Source organism: Paroedura picta, chromosome 7 (assembly GCF_049243985.1).
Source record: "Paroedura picta isolate Pp20150507F chromosome 7, Ppicta_v3.0, whole genome shotgun sequence".
NCBI classification, from domain to species: Eukaryota; Metazoa; Chordata; class Lepidosauria; order Squamata; family Gekkonidae; genus Paroedura; species Paroedura picta.
The window spans coordinates 41,144,337-41,160,427 of NC_135375.1; the positions used below are offsets into that span (position 1 = coordinate 41,144,337).

Sequence of the window (16,091 nt, forward strand, 5' to 3'; positions counted from 1 at the left end):
GCGATTTTGGTGCTAGTGCTGCAGGAGTGTTGCAGATTGCTCACGACGTCATGAGGAATGTAGTTTTAGTGGCGAAAACAAAATGTAAGACTAGTGCTATATTAAAGTTGTGCGGAATGGCCCTAAGTATTTCACTTGTTCTCCCCGCAACCCTACCCCAAACACACACAGTGTTAGGTTGCAGTCCTACTCCAATATTTTCTTTCATTTGGCAAATCTTGTCCTGTTTTTCTGGAATGAATTTTGAATGAACAGACCTCTGGTTAGTTTACTTCGCTGTTTGTGCATAAGGATAATTAATGACATAAATACAGTATTGGGAACAGTGCTTACCAGGAAACTGATTGCCATTGGCTTATTTAGTCTAATTACAAAATTTTAAGAATAAATCGTGATTTTAGAACACATATTTGGATTCTTCGTTCAGTCAGAACTCTTAAAAGAACTGGAAGACTAAATAATAAATTTCTAGATTGTAATTCCTATCCTTTCTATCAAACGTATATGGTACAAAGCATGTATGTAGGGGGAAATCCAATAGGTGGGTGGGCAACATACAGTTTGCAGAGGACACTGAGCTTCCCGGATACTTCTCAGTGGTCTTTAGGCTCTTCCTAGAATATGAAAAGCAGCTTTATACTTTGCATTCTAGCTCTGAAATATGAGGAGCAGCTGTGCATTTCACATACTTGAAGGTACTCTCTAAGAAGACCTCTGTGACTGTTTTTCTCTAGCTAATGTCTGCTGAACCTTTAAGGACATCGTTTGTCTGATCCAAGCTGTTTAACGTTGTGTGCAGAGGTGCCTGTTTGAGTTTGAAGGAGCTCAGACATGACTGGCATTGCCTAGGGAGGCAAAGTTCAAGTTCTAAAAATGGCAACCCAAACCAAAAGTGGGTAGTATATTCCATGGGAGGCAATTCTGTAGGCAGGAGTGTGGAGGGAAAGGAACAGATTAGCCTGGTAGGATCATTTCACTCCAGGAACAGTGGCTCAGATTGAAGATCTTTGCAGTTTTTGGCCTTTATAGGGCTTCATTTCGCCTTTTGGAACTGTCCATAGAACTTGGAAGATTATTGTCCATGGGGTCGCGATGGGTCGGACACGACTTTAAGTGATTGCTCTTTGATACATAGTCTAATATGCATACTGATGCTTTATATAGGATAGCATGGGAAAATCAGATGTCACTTAGATACAAGCTAATTTGCTGAATGTTTGCTATATTGTTCCATGTCGAGTTTAAAAAGAGCAGGTTTTCAATGCAGCTTTTTAAAGTGGATTTTTTTCCTTGAAGGAAATGATCTAACAAAAGTGTATAAAATGGGCAGTGCTGTATTTACTTTAGGAATGCTAATGCTCACTAGGTTAATATGCTGCCAGGGAGGAAAGAAGGGGAAACATTCATCTTCAAGATCAGAATGAATAAATTCATAAACAGTAAGTTTTAATCACAAAGTTGTCAGAAGCATAAAATGAGGGGGCATGTACATCTGGAGGTGTGACATGCCCTGCAGAGATTGTATTGATTTTCACACGTTTCCAGGCTAGATGAAAAATAGCATGGCTTGACAACAATCAGTAATATTTTGTGTAAGTAATTATGACACTTGCACTATAGAATGTGGAGTTAATCTATGTCAGGAATGACCAACCTCTGTAATCTCCTGAGAGAGGCTTGATAGTATATCTTAGCTCCGGAGTCAACTCCTTCCCAGTCATCCTGGTTTTGTAATAACACCAGAATCACCTAGTGGTGGTCGGGTGTATACATGCCTGGAACATCACATAAGGAATCCAAAGAGTAGTGTACAATTGAAATGTGAAATATCTTTTACAATTGTTTGAAAAAAAAACTCTTTCATTATAAATGAACTTGCATTTTGGCACATCTTAGTTAAATTTGATAGAGTTGTCAAGAGCCAGATAGAATTGCTTTGACGGCTGGATTCAACCCGCCAATTAGACAACTCTGTTCTAAGCTACAGGAAAGAGTGGAATAGACTACTTCCCCTTTTTCTTTCTCTTTGTCACAAACAGACATTTCCAGAGATTTACTGCATATCAGACAGGCTGACTTTTCTTTGTAAAGATGACTGATAATTGTTTGTGCAATAAATAAAGAATAAGTGGTTTTATGATGAAGGGACTGAATGATTTCTGATAATCCATAGACCATCCCTTCAAATAGTATTACTAACCACAAAGAGCATTGCAACCAATGGAATTAGTCTCCTATGTACAGTTCATTTTTAAATTCATGACAGTAGCTACCCAGAAGATTATCTTTCAGTAGGAGTACACTTAGAAGGATTGGGGGTGCTTGCAGAAGCAAAGAAGAGCTGAGAGTGAATACACATATATTTGAAGTAGTTCTCTCCCACAGTTTTCACTCAAATTCATTTTCAACCCTGATTATGCGAGATCTAAATCCACATACATTAAAACCAATACAATATAATTATGTGATTTTAAATACCCATCCGAATCCTAAATCCTAGTACCCAACACACAGTCTAGAGCAGGAACAGGTAAACAATAAAATGAGTATTGTAGAATATTTAATGTTAGAAAAACTTCTCTACATAAAAAGACCTTGGCATTGTTAAATAGGTGCATTAAAGTGGACAGCATAAATTCTGTTGCTTTAATAAAACAGCAGTGAAAAATATCAGACACTAAAACCAACTACAAATCAGCAAAATTTAGGACATGTCAATCTGGCAGGGAAAAAAAGCTCATAAGACTTAGCTCCAGGCAGAGCGTTTTGAGGGGAGGGCATTCTTGGTGTCACAATCAAGAAGGCTTTGTCTCTTAAATGCCCATCTCATCTCACAGAGTGAAGATAAACTGAGCAGGGCCTGTAAAAAAGATCTCAGCTGACATGGATGAAGTGCTGAAGGAAACCAAAAGATTGGATTCTACCAGGTCTGCATCTTAAGAACCCTAAAGACTGGTTCAAAGCTGGTCCTGAAGTTTATAACTAAAGGATTTGAGTTGACATGATATGCAATAAGATGCAATAAGATCAGGATCACCAGTTTCATTTTTTACTGGCAGGCCACCCTAATGACCAGTTAACCGGAGAGTAGTGTTCAGGTATTTAATCCTTTCTTGGAATAGAGAAGCTCAGAAAGGAAACACAACATATGCTTGAATTTGTTTTAATCTTGTCTGAAAATTTAGTTCAGAGTTAATAAACCCATCCTAGGCACATAACATTAGCATTTTATATAGCTCAGACCTGTGTGCCGTTGCTACTGAGGTAGAGGAAGAGGTGTGCTATACCTGTAGTCCCCAAACTCCAGGCTGTGGCCCGGTGCCGGACCGCAAACGCCTTGGCGCCAGGCCACAGCTCCCTCTTCCTGCCCCCCAAGCAGCGAGAAGCTCGCCAGGCCACGAGCAAATCGGCCGCCGAAGCAGCTGATTAGCTTGCGGCCCGGCAAGCTTCTTGCTTCTGCTGCTTCGGCGGCCGAATTGCTGGTGGCCTGGAGGGGCGGGGAGAGGGAGCCCAGCGGTGCAAACGCGCATGCGCAGACTGCCGAGCATGTGTGTTTGCGTCTGGCAGGGGTGCAAATGTGCACGTGCGACAGTTTTGCACATGCGCAGCGCTGCCGCACGTGCACTTTTGCGCCCCCGCCAGATGCAAACACGCACGCATGGCAAGTTCGCTCATGCACATTTGTGCTGGGGCTGCCGCGCGTGTGCGGGGCCCCGGGCCGCCCTCTTCCCCCACTCCGGCACAGCGGTCCGCAGCAGCTGGAAGGTTGCGGACCGCTGTGCTATACAGTTCATGGCATCGCTATGAAGGAACTTGGGACATTCCACCAGAGTAACAGAATATGACTGTCCAACAGAAAAGCAATATGGAAATACTTTAAATAAATGTGTCAAGATAGCAGTGCTGGAAGCAGCCATGATTGCCACTTTGGTAGCATACAGCCCTCTCGAATGAAGGAGAGACCTATGAAACATCTTGAAGTCAAGAGCAGGCTTATCAGAGCTGGCTAGATTTCCACAAATCTACCTGACTGGAATGTTAAAAACTCATAGTATCTTTCTTTCTTTCTTTCTTTCTTTCTTTCTTTCTTTCTTTCTTTCTTTCTTTCTTTCTTTCTTTCTTTCTTTCTTTCTTTCTTTCTTTCTTTCTTTCTTTCTTTCTTTCTTTCTTTCTATACTGCCCTCCCATAAGGCTCAAGGCGGTTTACATAAAACATGGAGGATATACATCGTAATCATGATAACTATAATAACAATTATAATAACAGTGGGTTTCAAGTTAACAAGTTTACAGCTGTTTATAATACAACAATAACGTTTATAACTTCTAACAAGAACCCATAGGGAGGTCGGTTTGGATTCATATCATTGTGGGGGGTTCTGGGGGATCAGAGGTGGGGGGATCAACTTTGACTTCTCCATGCCTGTAATGGTTTTACTAATTCTATTGTCCCTTTTATCATGCTAATAAAGGCTTGTGTGTGTGTGTGTACCTCAACCAAATGCTGGAGGAGCTACCTTTTACAGGTCCTGCGGAATTGTGGGCCCTGCTCTCTTTAGGGAGCTTGCTCCACTAAGTGGGGGCTAGGACACAGAAGGCTCTGGCCCTAGTTGTAGGGTGGCATCATTGGCCATTCCCCCACAGGGTGCATTATTATAGATTTCCATATCTATGGGGCTGGGTATACCTATGGGTATAACTAAAGGTGCCTTAGCAGTTTTCACTCTGAATGAAGTTAGCATGTGATATATATATATATACTAGGAAATAAGCCCGCTGCATGCTTAATGCAGCAGGCGCTAGTGGGGGTGGGGAGGTGCGCTGGGGCTGGGGCTGGGGCAGCTCAGGCTGGGCGGCACGGTCTGGCAGCGCGGGCTACCTTGTGTTGCTGGAGCGTGGGTATGGGCGGCTGGGTCGGTGGTGGAAGGTGGGTGGGTGGGGCGCACGGCCGCTAGGCAGGATCCTGTGCCAGAGCCACGGGTGCGGCAGCGGGCGGCGGCCGGCGCAGCGGGTGGGGTGGCGGTGCGCTGGTGTTGGTGCGGTGTAGGGGCAGGCATCGCGGAGGCTGTGGGCTGGATGCGGCAGCTTGCGGCAGCAGGGCGCGTCAGGAGGCAGCGGCCGTCCGGGCCGCATTGGATCGACGAAATGGCGGGGAGCGGCGGCAGGTAGGGAAGCTGGAAGGGGGGCGGTTCGGGAGGCGCTTTGCAATTGGTCCCTTGCCAGTGGACTGACACTCGGAGGGCCCAATCAGCAGGCGCTTCACGCCTGCCGATTGGACCCTCTGAGTGTCAGTCTGGAGAAAGGGGCCTATGGGCTGCCTTCCTCATCACGGACAGGGCCCACCCTCGGAGCCCTTAACCGATTATTTAACCCGCTCCACTAGGAGCGGGTTAAAGATATATATTGATTAGAACTGAAAGCTTTTGTTAGCTTTATTACTATTTTACAAGAAAGCATTTATCATGTCTAGCTCGAGGAACTTATGCTGCTTGCTTTCTAACAAGATTTACTGGCTGTTGAAGAAATCTGCTTTTAAATACATCAACTTCTCCTGTTAAATGATAATGTCATTATTCTAACCAATAAGCAGTATTGTGTAGTGGTTAGTGTGTCAGACCAGGATATGTGAGATCAAAATTTATTTTTAAAAAAGAAGAACAATTCTGCTATGAAGCTTGTAGTATGACTTTGGGCCAATCAAATTGCCTCAAATGGTTGTTGTGAAAACAAAATGGAGAAAGGGAACCCATGATTTCCCTGGGGGAAGCACAAAATAAAATGCGATAGATAGAAGGATGAGCAGTGAGGTTTAGGAGATGACATATTGGACTTAGATAAACCAATTTAAAAATCAGGGGAGTAAAACCAAACACTGGAGGAGGGAAATAATTCACCTACAAGGCTGCTCCTGGAGCCTATGTTGTCCCTGGGGATAAGGGCTTCTGATGTTCAGTACCACAACAGAGGAGGCCCTGTGTCTGGTGCCCTGCTGACCACTATCACCCTGGTAAAGGATAAAACACAGAACAGGGCCTCAGACAAATGAGGAAGTTGTTTTGAGAAAATGTGCCACTCCCATCCAAGGATAGCAAGAGGCCACTAAAATAGGGTCTCCAAGTAGGGTTGCAAGCTCCCATTTAGGAAAATCTGGGGGATTTTGGGAGTGGAGTTTGCAGAGGATGGGGTTTAGCGAGGGGAGGAACTTCAATGGAGTATAACGCCATACCTTCTAAGCGGCCATTTTCTCTAGGGGAAATGATGAGCTGGAGATGAGCTGTAATTCTGGGGGAATCCCCAGGTCCTACCAGGAATCTGTCATCCCTATCTCCAGGTTATCCATGAGTAAGTCAGTCTGGCCTTTTCTTCAGAAAATAGATACCTAAATAGAGTGCTCTATTTAGGAGGACTTTCAGGGAGTGATAAAGGTAGGTTATGAATTGATGCTGCTTTTTCTTCTTCACTTATTATTTGTTCTAGCTGCTGTAGCCTACTGGCTTTTGTTCATTTATTATTATTATTATTATTATTATTATTATTATTATTATTATTATTATTATTATTATTATTATTATTATTATTATTATTGGATTTTTATACCACCATTCTGCCATGGGGGGCTCAAGGGGGTTTAATTTATTTTATTTAAATATGTATATGACAATTTTCTTGCCAACTATGGTGGCTCATGACAGTGTGAAAACAGTTCAAGTCCCAAACAGACAATAGTAGGATAGTATTCAGCATAAACTATCTGCCAAGCACTCACCTGAAAAAGGTTTGTGAATTTCAATTGAATTTTATTGTTTCATGGGTTGTGACGTTTACTTTTTGTGTTCTACTTGTATCTCCTTTATTTTAACACTGTTAGTCTCTTTTCCTGCCTTGTAGAGACAGAAGGGTAGAACAGAAGTTTTTTTGAAATAATAACTAAATAACAACTTGGCAGTTCCAGGGTTTTATCTGATGCAGGGGTAGTCAAACTGCAGCTCTCCAGATGTCCATGGACTACAATTCCCATGAGCCCCTGCCAGCGAATGCCACAGTTTGATTACCCCTTAGTGTAAAAATGTGGGCTTATGTTAACTCTGAGCTTGCTTCATTTATATTCACTGTGTTCAGGAGGAGTACAATCTAGTCTGAAGCTGGGAATCCTGCTTCTTCTTCTTCTTTTTTTTTTAGATGGGGTTATTCCAACTTTGCCGGGTATGTCTCTAAACATTTGCTTCGAAGGAAGCTTTAAAAGGCCTGGTTTCCTTAACAGCACACTTCATGTTGTGGTGGGCAGGATATCAACACAGTTTTTAAGGGGGCTTGATACTCCTGAAAAAAGATGGAGGCACAAACTATATTAAGGGTTTGCTTAAAGAGGAACAAATTGTTCAAAAAACCTCACGCGCTTTGGAAGCTGGTGTTTTGCTTCTGTTTCCTGTCAGCGTTACTAAGACGCTGCGAGAATTCCTGTCCTGAGTGGTATCTGGATGATTTCTCTAACCAGCTGTTTTCAGCTCTCCTTGCAGTAGACAGATATGCTAGGAGTGAGATGACTCAGAAAAAAACATACCAGAGTGGCTCAGAAACTGTTTCAAGTAAACACGACTTGGCTCCTGTCAGGAACCAGTTGTGAAACATCATCACGTAGCATGTTAATAGAACATTTAAATTCCCTTTGGCTTTGTTGATAGAGCATGTTAATAGAACATTTACATTATCTTTGGTTTTGTACGCATTAAAATGAGGCTTGGAAAAATACTTAGGGATATCATCATTGTTCATAATAGGTAAGTTCATCTTTCTGTCCTTGTCATATTTCTCTGTAAATCAGTTCTACAGGTTTCTGTAGCAACTCAAGATGCCAGAAAAGCTGGACTTAGCCCTCAGTAGAACAACCAGTTCTGCCACCGTAGATGTCCACACAGTTGTTTGTTGGCACTTATAGGCAGGGCTCATGACACCACTGATGAGGAGTACACACTGTTCCTCCCACCCATCCTTGGAGCAATCTATGTGCTTTTTCTTGAGGATTTTTAAAAGTATGGTAAAGAACATGAATGGATTCGCTTAGCCACTAAAGCATACAAGTAGCCTTTTAAGAAGAAACTACAGCAGTGTTCTATAATGCCAGATATCTTGTCTGGATCAATTAAATTGAGTAGATCAAAATGATACCTGTCAATATTATCATTCTGTTGGTTTGTGTGGGACTGGGAGCCTTCGGGGAGGGTGGTTTACAAATATAATAAATAAATAGGAGAAACAGTTAAAATTAGATACCAGGAAAAGTGAGTATGCTCTGAAAGACTTTTCACCCCCAAAGCTAAGCTGGTTCTTATATGCCGTTTTTCTCTACCCGAAGGAGTCTCAAAGCGGCTTACATTCACCTTCCTTTTCCTCTCCCCACAATGGACACCCTGTGAGGTAGGTGAGGTTGAGAGAGCACTGATATCACTGCTCAGTCAGAACAGTTTTATCAGTGCCGTGGCGAGCCCAAGGTCACCCAGCTGGCTACATGTGGGGGAGTACAGAATCAAACCAGATTAGAAGTCCACACTCCTAATCACTACACTAAACTGATATTTTGTGTCCACAAAATGTTTAATGAGGTGAATAAATTATTTTGAAACTGAAAGGAACCAAGGTTTTTCTTCAGACATGAATTGTGTTACTCATGCTCCTATTGTTAAAGATGTTTTTATATACTTAAGTTGAGGTGTTTACTGTATTGCATCGTATTATGAAACTTCCAATGTAAACCACCCTGAGCTGAGAGGGAGGATGGTATATAAATAAAAAATAAATAAATAAAAATATCCATATGCCCATGGTACAGATTATACTAACCACCCAGTTTCCCTTTACTGAAGAGAAATTTAAAAGTTATAATGAAATAATTTAGGTCGTTTTCCTTGGCAAAAGATGCATTTCTTCTGCGGCTTGTGTTTTATGACTCATTCCCATAAAATGTCATTCAGTTCCAACACGATCAGAGGTTTCACTTAATAGTATATATACCATAGGATACGGTGGATGGAAACATATGTCACACATATTGCTATTTAAAGTTCCTAGCTTTAAAAAAACCCGAAGGTCTACTGAGAAAATTATGGGGGAAAATTGATTTTAAAGGTAGAAATCAGTCTTCAAATGTCCAGCTATGAAATTTCAAAGGACAGATGATTAAATAGACACACTGGGTGAATCTTCCAAAACTGCATGCCCGAAAATATGACCTCTAAATAGTTTTAGAGTACACAGCTTTTATTTTCCCCCCAAGGTCCAGAGACTGCAGATCAAAGCACTCAAAGTCCAGCCTTTAACAACTCTCCCTGCACCACAATCCCATGGCTTATGACTGTAATGAAATTTCAACAAGAATGTGTCATGTACTTTTCCCCTCAAATGCAGATATGAGGACATAATTTCAGCTCTTTGTGAACTAATTAAATTTCAATTCAAATGTACAAAATAAGCACACAATTTAGTAAGTCCTTATAGGATCATACTATGAATCCTGCCGGGCTGTGAGTTGGCATATTAGCGTTAGCTGGTACCCAATGTACAGGAGAGGTTTTGCTCTAATGTGAAAGACAGAGTAGCTAATTCCTGGAGATTTAGAGATGGAGCCTTGAGAGACATCAGTGGGGTATAATACCATATAGTCTGCCCTTGAAAGCAGCCATGTTCTCCATGGGAACTAACTTCTGTTAGTCTAGAGCTCAGTGTTTTTGTATATGTTTACACACATACACAGAAGATGACATTTCAAAATGCTCATCTCTATACCTGCATCTATATTTGTTCATTGGTTCAGTACCGGCTTCTCTGGCTGTACCTCTTCAAGATCTCAACCAGCATCTGGTATCTGAAGAAGAAGAAGAAGGGGCTTTACGCACTGGGATCTTTGTAGCAAATTGGTCACTGAATGAAAATCGCCATTTAAAATAGTGGAATTCGTCGTTATGCATACCTGCCTTTGTAGTTGAATCCAGTTGCGTTTTGTAGCGTTTCCCACAGGCTTCCGGTCTCGGCAGAAATCGCTAGAAAGGAAGCGCTATTGCCGAGCTCGTCCCGCCCCTGGCCGTCAAGCAGCCAATGGGCAGCCGTTAGCATGCTCCCAAACAGCCCCTTTCCCTTTAAGAAAGGTTTTTTTTTAAAAAAAAACAGACCCATTGCAACGAATCTGTGTTAATTCGTTGCAACGGAGAGACCCATCCAGCTGCCTGGTGTGTTTGAGCTGTCGTTTGATCGTTGCCACGCTCCCTCCGAGTGAAAAAAAAAAATCCCCCCCCCCCCTCACGGGCCCGATTTTCGGCTGAATGAATGTGTAAAAAATAAAGTGACTGCTTAGTAGTGTGCTGAGTGACTGAAGTGTGCTTAGTGACTGAAAGGGAGGGACTGAAGCCGGGGAAGCCTCTAAACTGAAAGAGGCTCGCTGGTACGTTTATCCCCGCTCGCTCAGAGAGAAAAAAATGGCGATCGCTTCGCCGGAAGATCAGAGAAGAGAGCCAGGGGGAGGGACTTTGTAGAAACCGCAACAATGTTAACGCACAGGTCTTTTTCGCTAGTGTTGCAGATTGGTTCCAGGAGTGTAGCGCTTTCCGGAGGGTGAATCCACTTTTGGGGATTTCCCTGAAAGCGCTACAAGGAAGCGCTTTTTGCAGATTGGTTTCAGGTGTGTGGCAGATTGTCGATGACGTTGTGCAAAACAGCAAATCAGTAGCGTTTTCAATTGGCAACCATTGTGCTATTTTGAAGGCGTGCAAAAAGCCCCGAAGAGTTGGTTCTTATATGCCGCTTTTCTCTCCCTGGAGGAGTCTCAAAACGGCTTACAGTCACCTTCCCTTTCCTCTCCCCACAACAGACACCCTGTGAGGTAGGTAGGTGAGGCTGAGACAGCCCTGATATTACTGCTCAGTCAAAACAGCTTTATCAGTGCTGTGGCGAGCCCAAGGTTACCCAGCTGGTTGCATGTGGAGGAGCAGGGAATCAAATCCGACTCGCCATATTAGAAGTCCACACTCCTAACCACTACACCAAGCTGGTTCTCTGAGTTTTGTTTTATTTTTAATTGGACATGCCAAAGGTTAGACCTGGGATCTTTTGCACACAAAACATGCGTTCTAACATTGAACCATGTAACTATCCATCTTCAGTGTGGAGTATCATTTGAAGTGGCACCTGAACCTTCTGAATATATGATTTGTCTGAAGTGTGTTCCTTTGGTAAGTTCATATCAACCTTCAGGCCCTGTCCACTCTGTCTGCATTCTTTTGGTTAGCAGAAACTTTCTATATCATTAGAGTCACAGGCCTGGAAGTATCTAAAAAGTCTAGCAATTCTGCGGGCCCTCAGCAGATAACAGTAGCCCCATGGCCAGTTTAAGGATTTGTGGGGCCCGTAGCATCAAAGCTAGCAGGGCTCTAGCAGGGCACAACTGATGCTGTTATTTGTGCAGTGCAAGTAACAGTGGGGCTCCCTTCCCAGGGATAGTTTGAGACTTTTGAAGCAATTGACACCTTCATTTTGCTGAAAACATTTATTAGTATTATCCTGAATTCTAAACTTCCTTAGCATAAAAAAGAAAACAACCAAATTTTAAAAAATTGAGTACACTCAGGGACTGTCATCCTCTTTGAGGGCTGTAATTCCAGTTCCTGAGCATTAATGTCTCTCCCAGGGTCCTTTTACATGTACTAGCTACCCACTGCAGTTCAGAGGGCGCCCTCCTGCCTCAGCTGACATCAGCAGCTCCAAGCTGCCCCCCCCCCTTCACTGCCTTCAGGTTTGCCCTTTAGTGGCAGATTTGGGGGCAGCTCTGGCATTTCATTCAAGGGTTTTCTTGCAGGGGAGTCTGTTTCTTTGGGGGTGGGTTGCCTTTTCACATGGCAGGCTGTGATGGAGGCTATCAAATGCAGCACATGCTGTGGCCAGAGTATTTCCTCCCCTTTTCTCCTGTTGTGCTTTGAGCCTGTGTGTGTGAATGTAGTAAAATGTATAGCAAAGACTTAGGCACCACCCCTCCTACCCATTGCAATAGTGAACCTCTGGAATTCTTCTGGGCTCTTAGCTAAAACCAGGCTTTCCTGCAGGGCTCCCTTCCCTTGCTTTTATATTTTGAAGCTGGAACAGCTTCTGCTGGGGCCCTGCTTAGACACAAGAAGTATAGATGTATTGTATGTTTTGCAAGTCCAGGTGTTGCTGAAAGAGGAGCATCTAAAGGGAGAGTGGGGGAGGAAGGATTTCTTGCAAAAGGGGGGCTGCAATGCCCATTTTCTGCAACACTGCAATGAACAAATCCCTTCAAAGTGTTTAAGGGGATGGAATCCAATAACTGCCCCCAATAGGGCCAGCTGACTCACCCCCCCCCCCCCGCCACTGCTGCCTCCTCTCCAGCACATTCACTCTCCAACTCCTCCTCCGCAGGTTGATGATCCAGGCAGTGAGGCTCCTTGCCTCAATCAAGCCCGGTGGGGCAGAAGAGCACCAGAAGTACCGCCGTAAGCTCTCTGAACATGCACTCTGGCAAGTTGTCTGTCATTCAATTCAGGGGCTTTGCAGGCAAGGCAGGGGCAGGGGCAGGGCCCCTTGAATTGCAGGGACCGTAGCACGTGCTGCAAGTGCTACATGGATGAACCAGTTCTGAGCAGCACTGCTCTTGATTAACCATCTTAATCCTCAAGTGTGGGAATTCATAATCAAATAAAAGGTAACCATAAAGTTGGAAGGAGCCTTACAAGTCATGTAGTTCAACTAGCTCCTCCATGTAGAAAGTCTAACATGACCAACTTCTGCTTGAAGTTTTCCAGAGTGAGACTCTCACCCTTGGTAATTGGTTCCATTTCAAGCTGCTGTTACCATCAGGACATTCCTCCAAATATTTCTCACCAGTTTTTATTTGGAAATGTTTATCTCATTGTGTGTGAATTTTTCTTCTCATGTTTAAAAATGCTGGTATTTGGAAACTGAGCTGATTTGAGCCACACATTGGCACAGAGCAGGGATAGTCAAACTGCGGCCCTCCAGATGTCCATGGACTATAATTCCCATGAGCCCTTGCCAGCAGTTTCTGGCAGGGGGTAATGGGAATTGTAGTCCATGGACATCTGGAGGGCCACAGTTTGACTACCCCTGGCACAGAGAGATTCCCATTTTGCTGTGTCCTACCTCAGAAGATTCCAGCCACAGATACTGGTGAAACTAGGGTTGCCAGCTCTGGGTTGCAAAATACCTGGAAACTTTGGGGGTGGAGGCAAGAGTGGGAGGGATTTGGGGTGGGACCTCAGTGTAATATAATGCTTTGCTCCACCCTCTGAAGCAGCCATTTTCTTCACGGGAACTGATCTCTTTACTCTGGAGATAAGCTCTAATTCCAGAGAATCCCCAGCTCCCACCTGGGGACTGGCATCCCTAGGCAGAATGTCAGGGAGTAAAATTACCAGATTGCCTAGAAAATCCCCAACAGCCAGTTGACTCTGGCCATGAAAGCCTTCGACAATGCATTCCACAGAGTTCTTGCAGGACAACAACCCAGTTCAAGCAAACAGGATGTTCCGTGATCATGCCGAAGGCCTTGCTATGCTCAGGTAGTAATAGCCTTGTCAAAGAGGCACATGGGGTTGATGAAGCACCGATTAGCACTGATTTAATAATTCTTCCAAGAATGGGGAAAAAGATACGGTGTTGTTGTCTCCTATGATTGTAGATTATATACTTATGTTTTTTTGGTTGTCTGTGGTTTGCATTTTGTAGACCCTTTCCACCAATGGTTATACTTTATTCCAGTCCAATGAGCCTTATGGTGATTCTGGAGGAAGGCCCTCTTATGCCAAAGAAGCCTCTTTGTGCTAGGAGAAAGCACTGCCGTTAACCAAATACACTTGTTGAATTCAGTGGGGTGTATGTGTGGCTCCCTCCCCACCATACTCCTATCCCACTCAAGTTGCTTACATTCCTTTTCAGTTTAAACCTCTTTCTGGGATTCATCTAAGAGCAACATGGAAGTTAGAGATATTGAACTGTTGGAATACACAAGATCTGCACTGTACATAACTGAGCAGGGGCATCAGAGGAGATGTATATTTAGCATAGATAGGATAGGAACTTCCTGATGAGTTTCAAATTACCTTTTCTAGTATCCTGACTGGCTCAACAAGAGATTTCCTGCTGGCCTCCAGAACAGCTGAACAACAAAAAAATGACTGCAGACAACAATTTGATTGTAGGGCACGCACTTTCTGTACATAGCCACATATGTTAGATCACTTGAGTCTTAATGTAGCCTGTATGTATGAAAATATTTTTACTCTGACTTTCTCCTTGGTTCAAGGTTTTGTAGAAACTCAAAACAAGAACACAATCCATGTAATACTTTTTATTAAGACCAGTTTAAATGACACCAAACAGACATGGCTGCCTACAATTTCTTAATACAAGAGTCTGTAAGAGGGGGAAAAGATCAGAGTGGTTTTCACTGTTCAGTTTGTTTACCATGGCTATTTGCTTCTATGGTATTTATTTGAGTGCCTAAAATCATCTAGTCCTCTCTCTACTGTTACTCTTGCCATTTGAACTGGAGCCTAGAATAGGGAAACATCAGCTGTGAATAGTATTGGGCTGTCCAAGTGTATGAAAGTCCCTGTAAAGCAAGCAGATATGTGATCCTGGCTGTGGGGACTTAGTGAGGAATTTCCCTCCAGTGGCTTGTAAACTGCCATCATCACCTTCCACATAAGTAGTATACAAGCAAGCATCAGATTTTCTTAGAACAGCTCCAAAAAGAAAGCCAGTCTTGCACAAAGATAACCATCCCAATAGAAAGCCAGTCTTGCTGAAAGAGAAACATTCATCCTCTTTCTGTCCCGGATATGTGGCAATCGCTACCCTGTGCTGAAAATCACAACAAACTCTCATCCTAGTTTCCTGATAACTCTTGGCTCTGGATTGTATTGATGTAGAAAAATGTGCATTGCACCACCAGTGGAAACACTTGGATATTTCCAGTGTTGTACTGAAGAGCATAGCTTTCCAGTTCAGTCAACAATAATGAATATGTTGCTCCAGAAGCCAAGGCTTACTTTGCAAATGCTTTGGCCTTCTTGAGTGACACTGAGGCTAGACAGCTAGCATCTGTTGCTTTTCAACATATGAGATGCCAGCATGGTAAACAGGTCTTCTCTCTGCAGGGTCATTTACTTACAGGACACAAGCAAATTTCTCCTAATGCCTGCATGTTATTCTTTCCAACTATGAAGAAGAAGAAGAGCTGGTTTTCCATACCTTGCTTTCACTAGTGAAGGAGTCCCGAAGTGGTTTAAAATCACCTTTCCCTTCCTCTTTGCAACAGATACTTTGCACTGTAAGTGGGGCTGAGAGAACTCTAAGAGAAGTTCTTTAGCTTCTAAACTTTAAAAATAACACTCTGCCCAGGAACGTTTACTATTGCTATCGTCAACACTTTTATATCAACGCTGGTAAAAAAACCCCCCACAAAACCAGCCCCTTCTTTGTTTTGGTAAAATTTGAGCATCTGCAAATAATCCCATAATAATATTTTGATACCCCTTATTAGAAATGCCATCATAATTAGAAAGATCTAAGAGCCAGGGAAACAAAACATCTGCTTATAAGGTTAAAAAACACAACATAGTGTCTGTGCCTGGAATGTCCTTGTTTGAACTCGCAAGGGCTATGTCTTTTGTCATTAACAGAGTGGAACCATACAATGAAACCATTGCTCATCCAGAGCTGGCTTTTTCATAACAGTTACAAGAGCCAGAATTAGCTTGTATTTACAGGTAAAATTTGAATGGAAGCATTTTTGTCGGATGTTTCCCCTTTAAAGCAATCTTTGGTTCTACAATTGGAGGGTTCTTTTATCAGACTCCAGAGAATCCCTTTTCGAAAGAGGTGTTGGAAATGTCTAGTTTTCACACGTTGCAGCTTGTACATTCTCAAGCAACAAATCAATGTGGTATAGTGGTTAGAACACTGGACTGGGAAAACAGATTCCAATCTCTGCTTACCACGAAATTTGCAGAGTAACCTTGAGCCAGTTGTTCTCCCCTAGCCCACCCTGTCTCACAGGGCAAAAAGGA

The 16,091-nt window shown here is 43.1% G+C and overlaps 1 long non-coding RNA gene across 1 annotated transcript in view; it reads left to right on the forward strand.

Moving 5' to 3' along the window:
- LOC143842431 (uncharacterized) overlaps positions 1-16,091 on the forward strand; it is a 37,492-nt gene that overhangs the window by 16,029 nt on the left and 5,372 nt on the right. Inside the window, exon 2 of the long non-coding RNA XR_013233108.1 lies at positions 12,421-12,519. This is a non-coding gene — a long non-coding RNA (uncharacterized LOC143842431). The remainder of the gene's footprint in view (positions 1-12,420; positions 12,520-16,091) is intronic.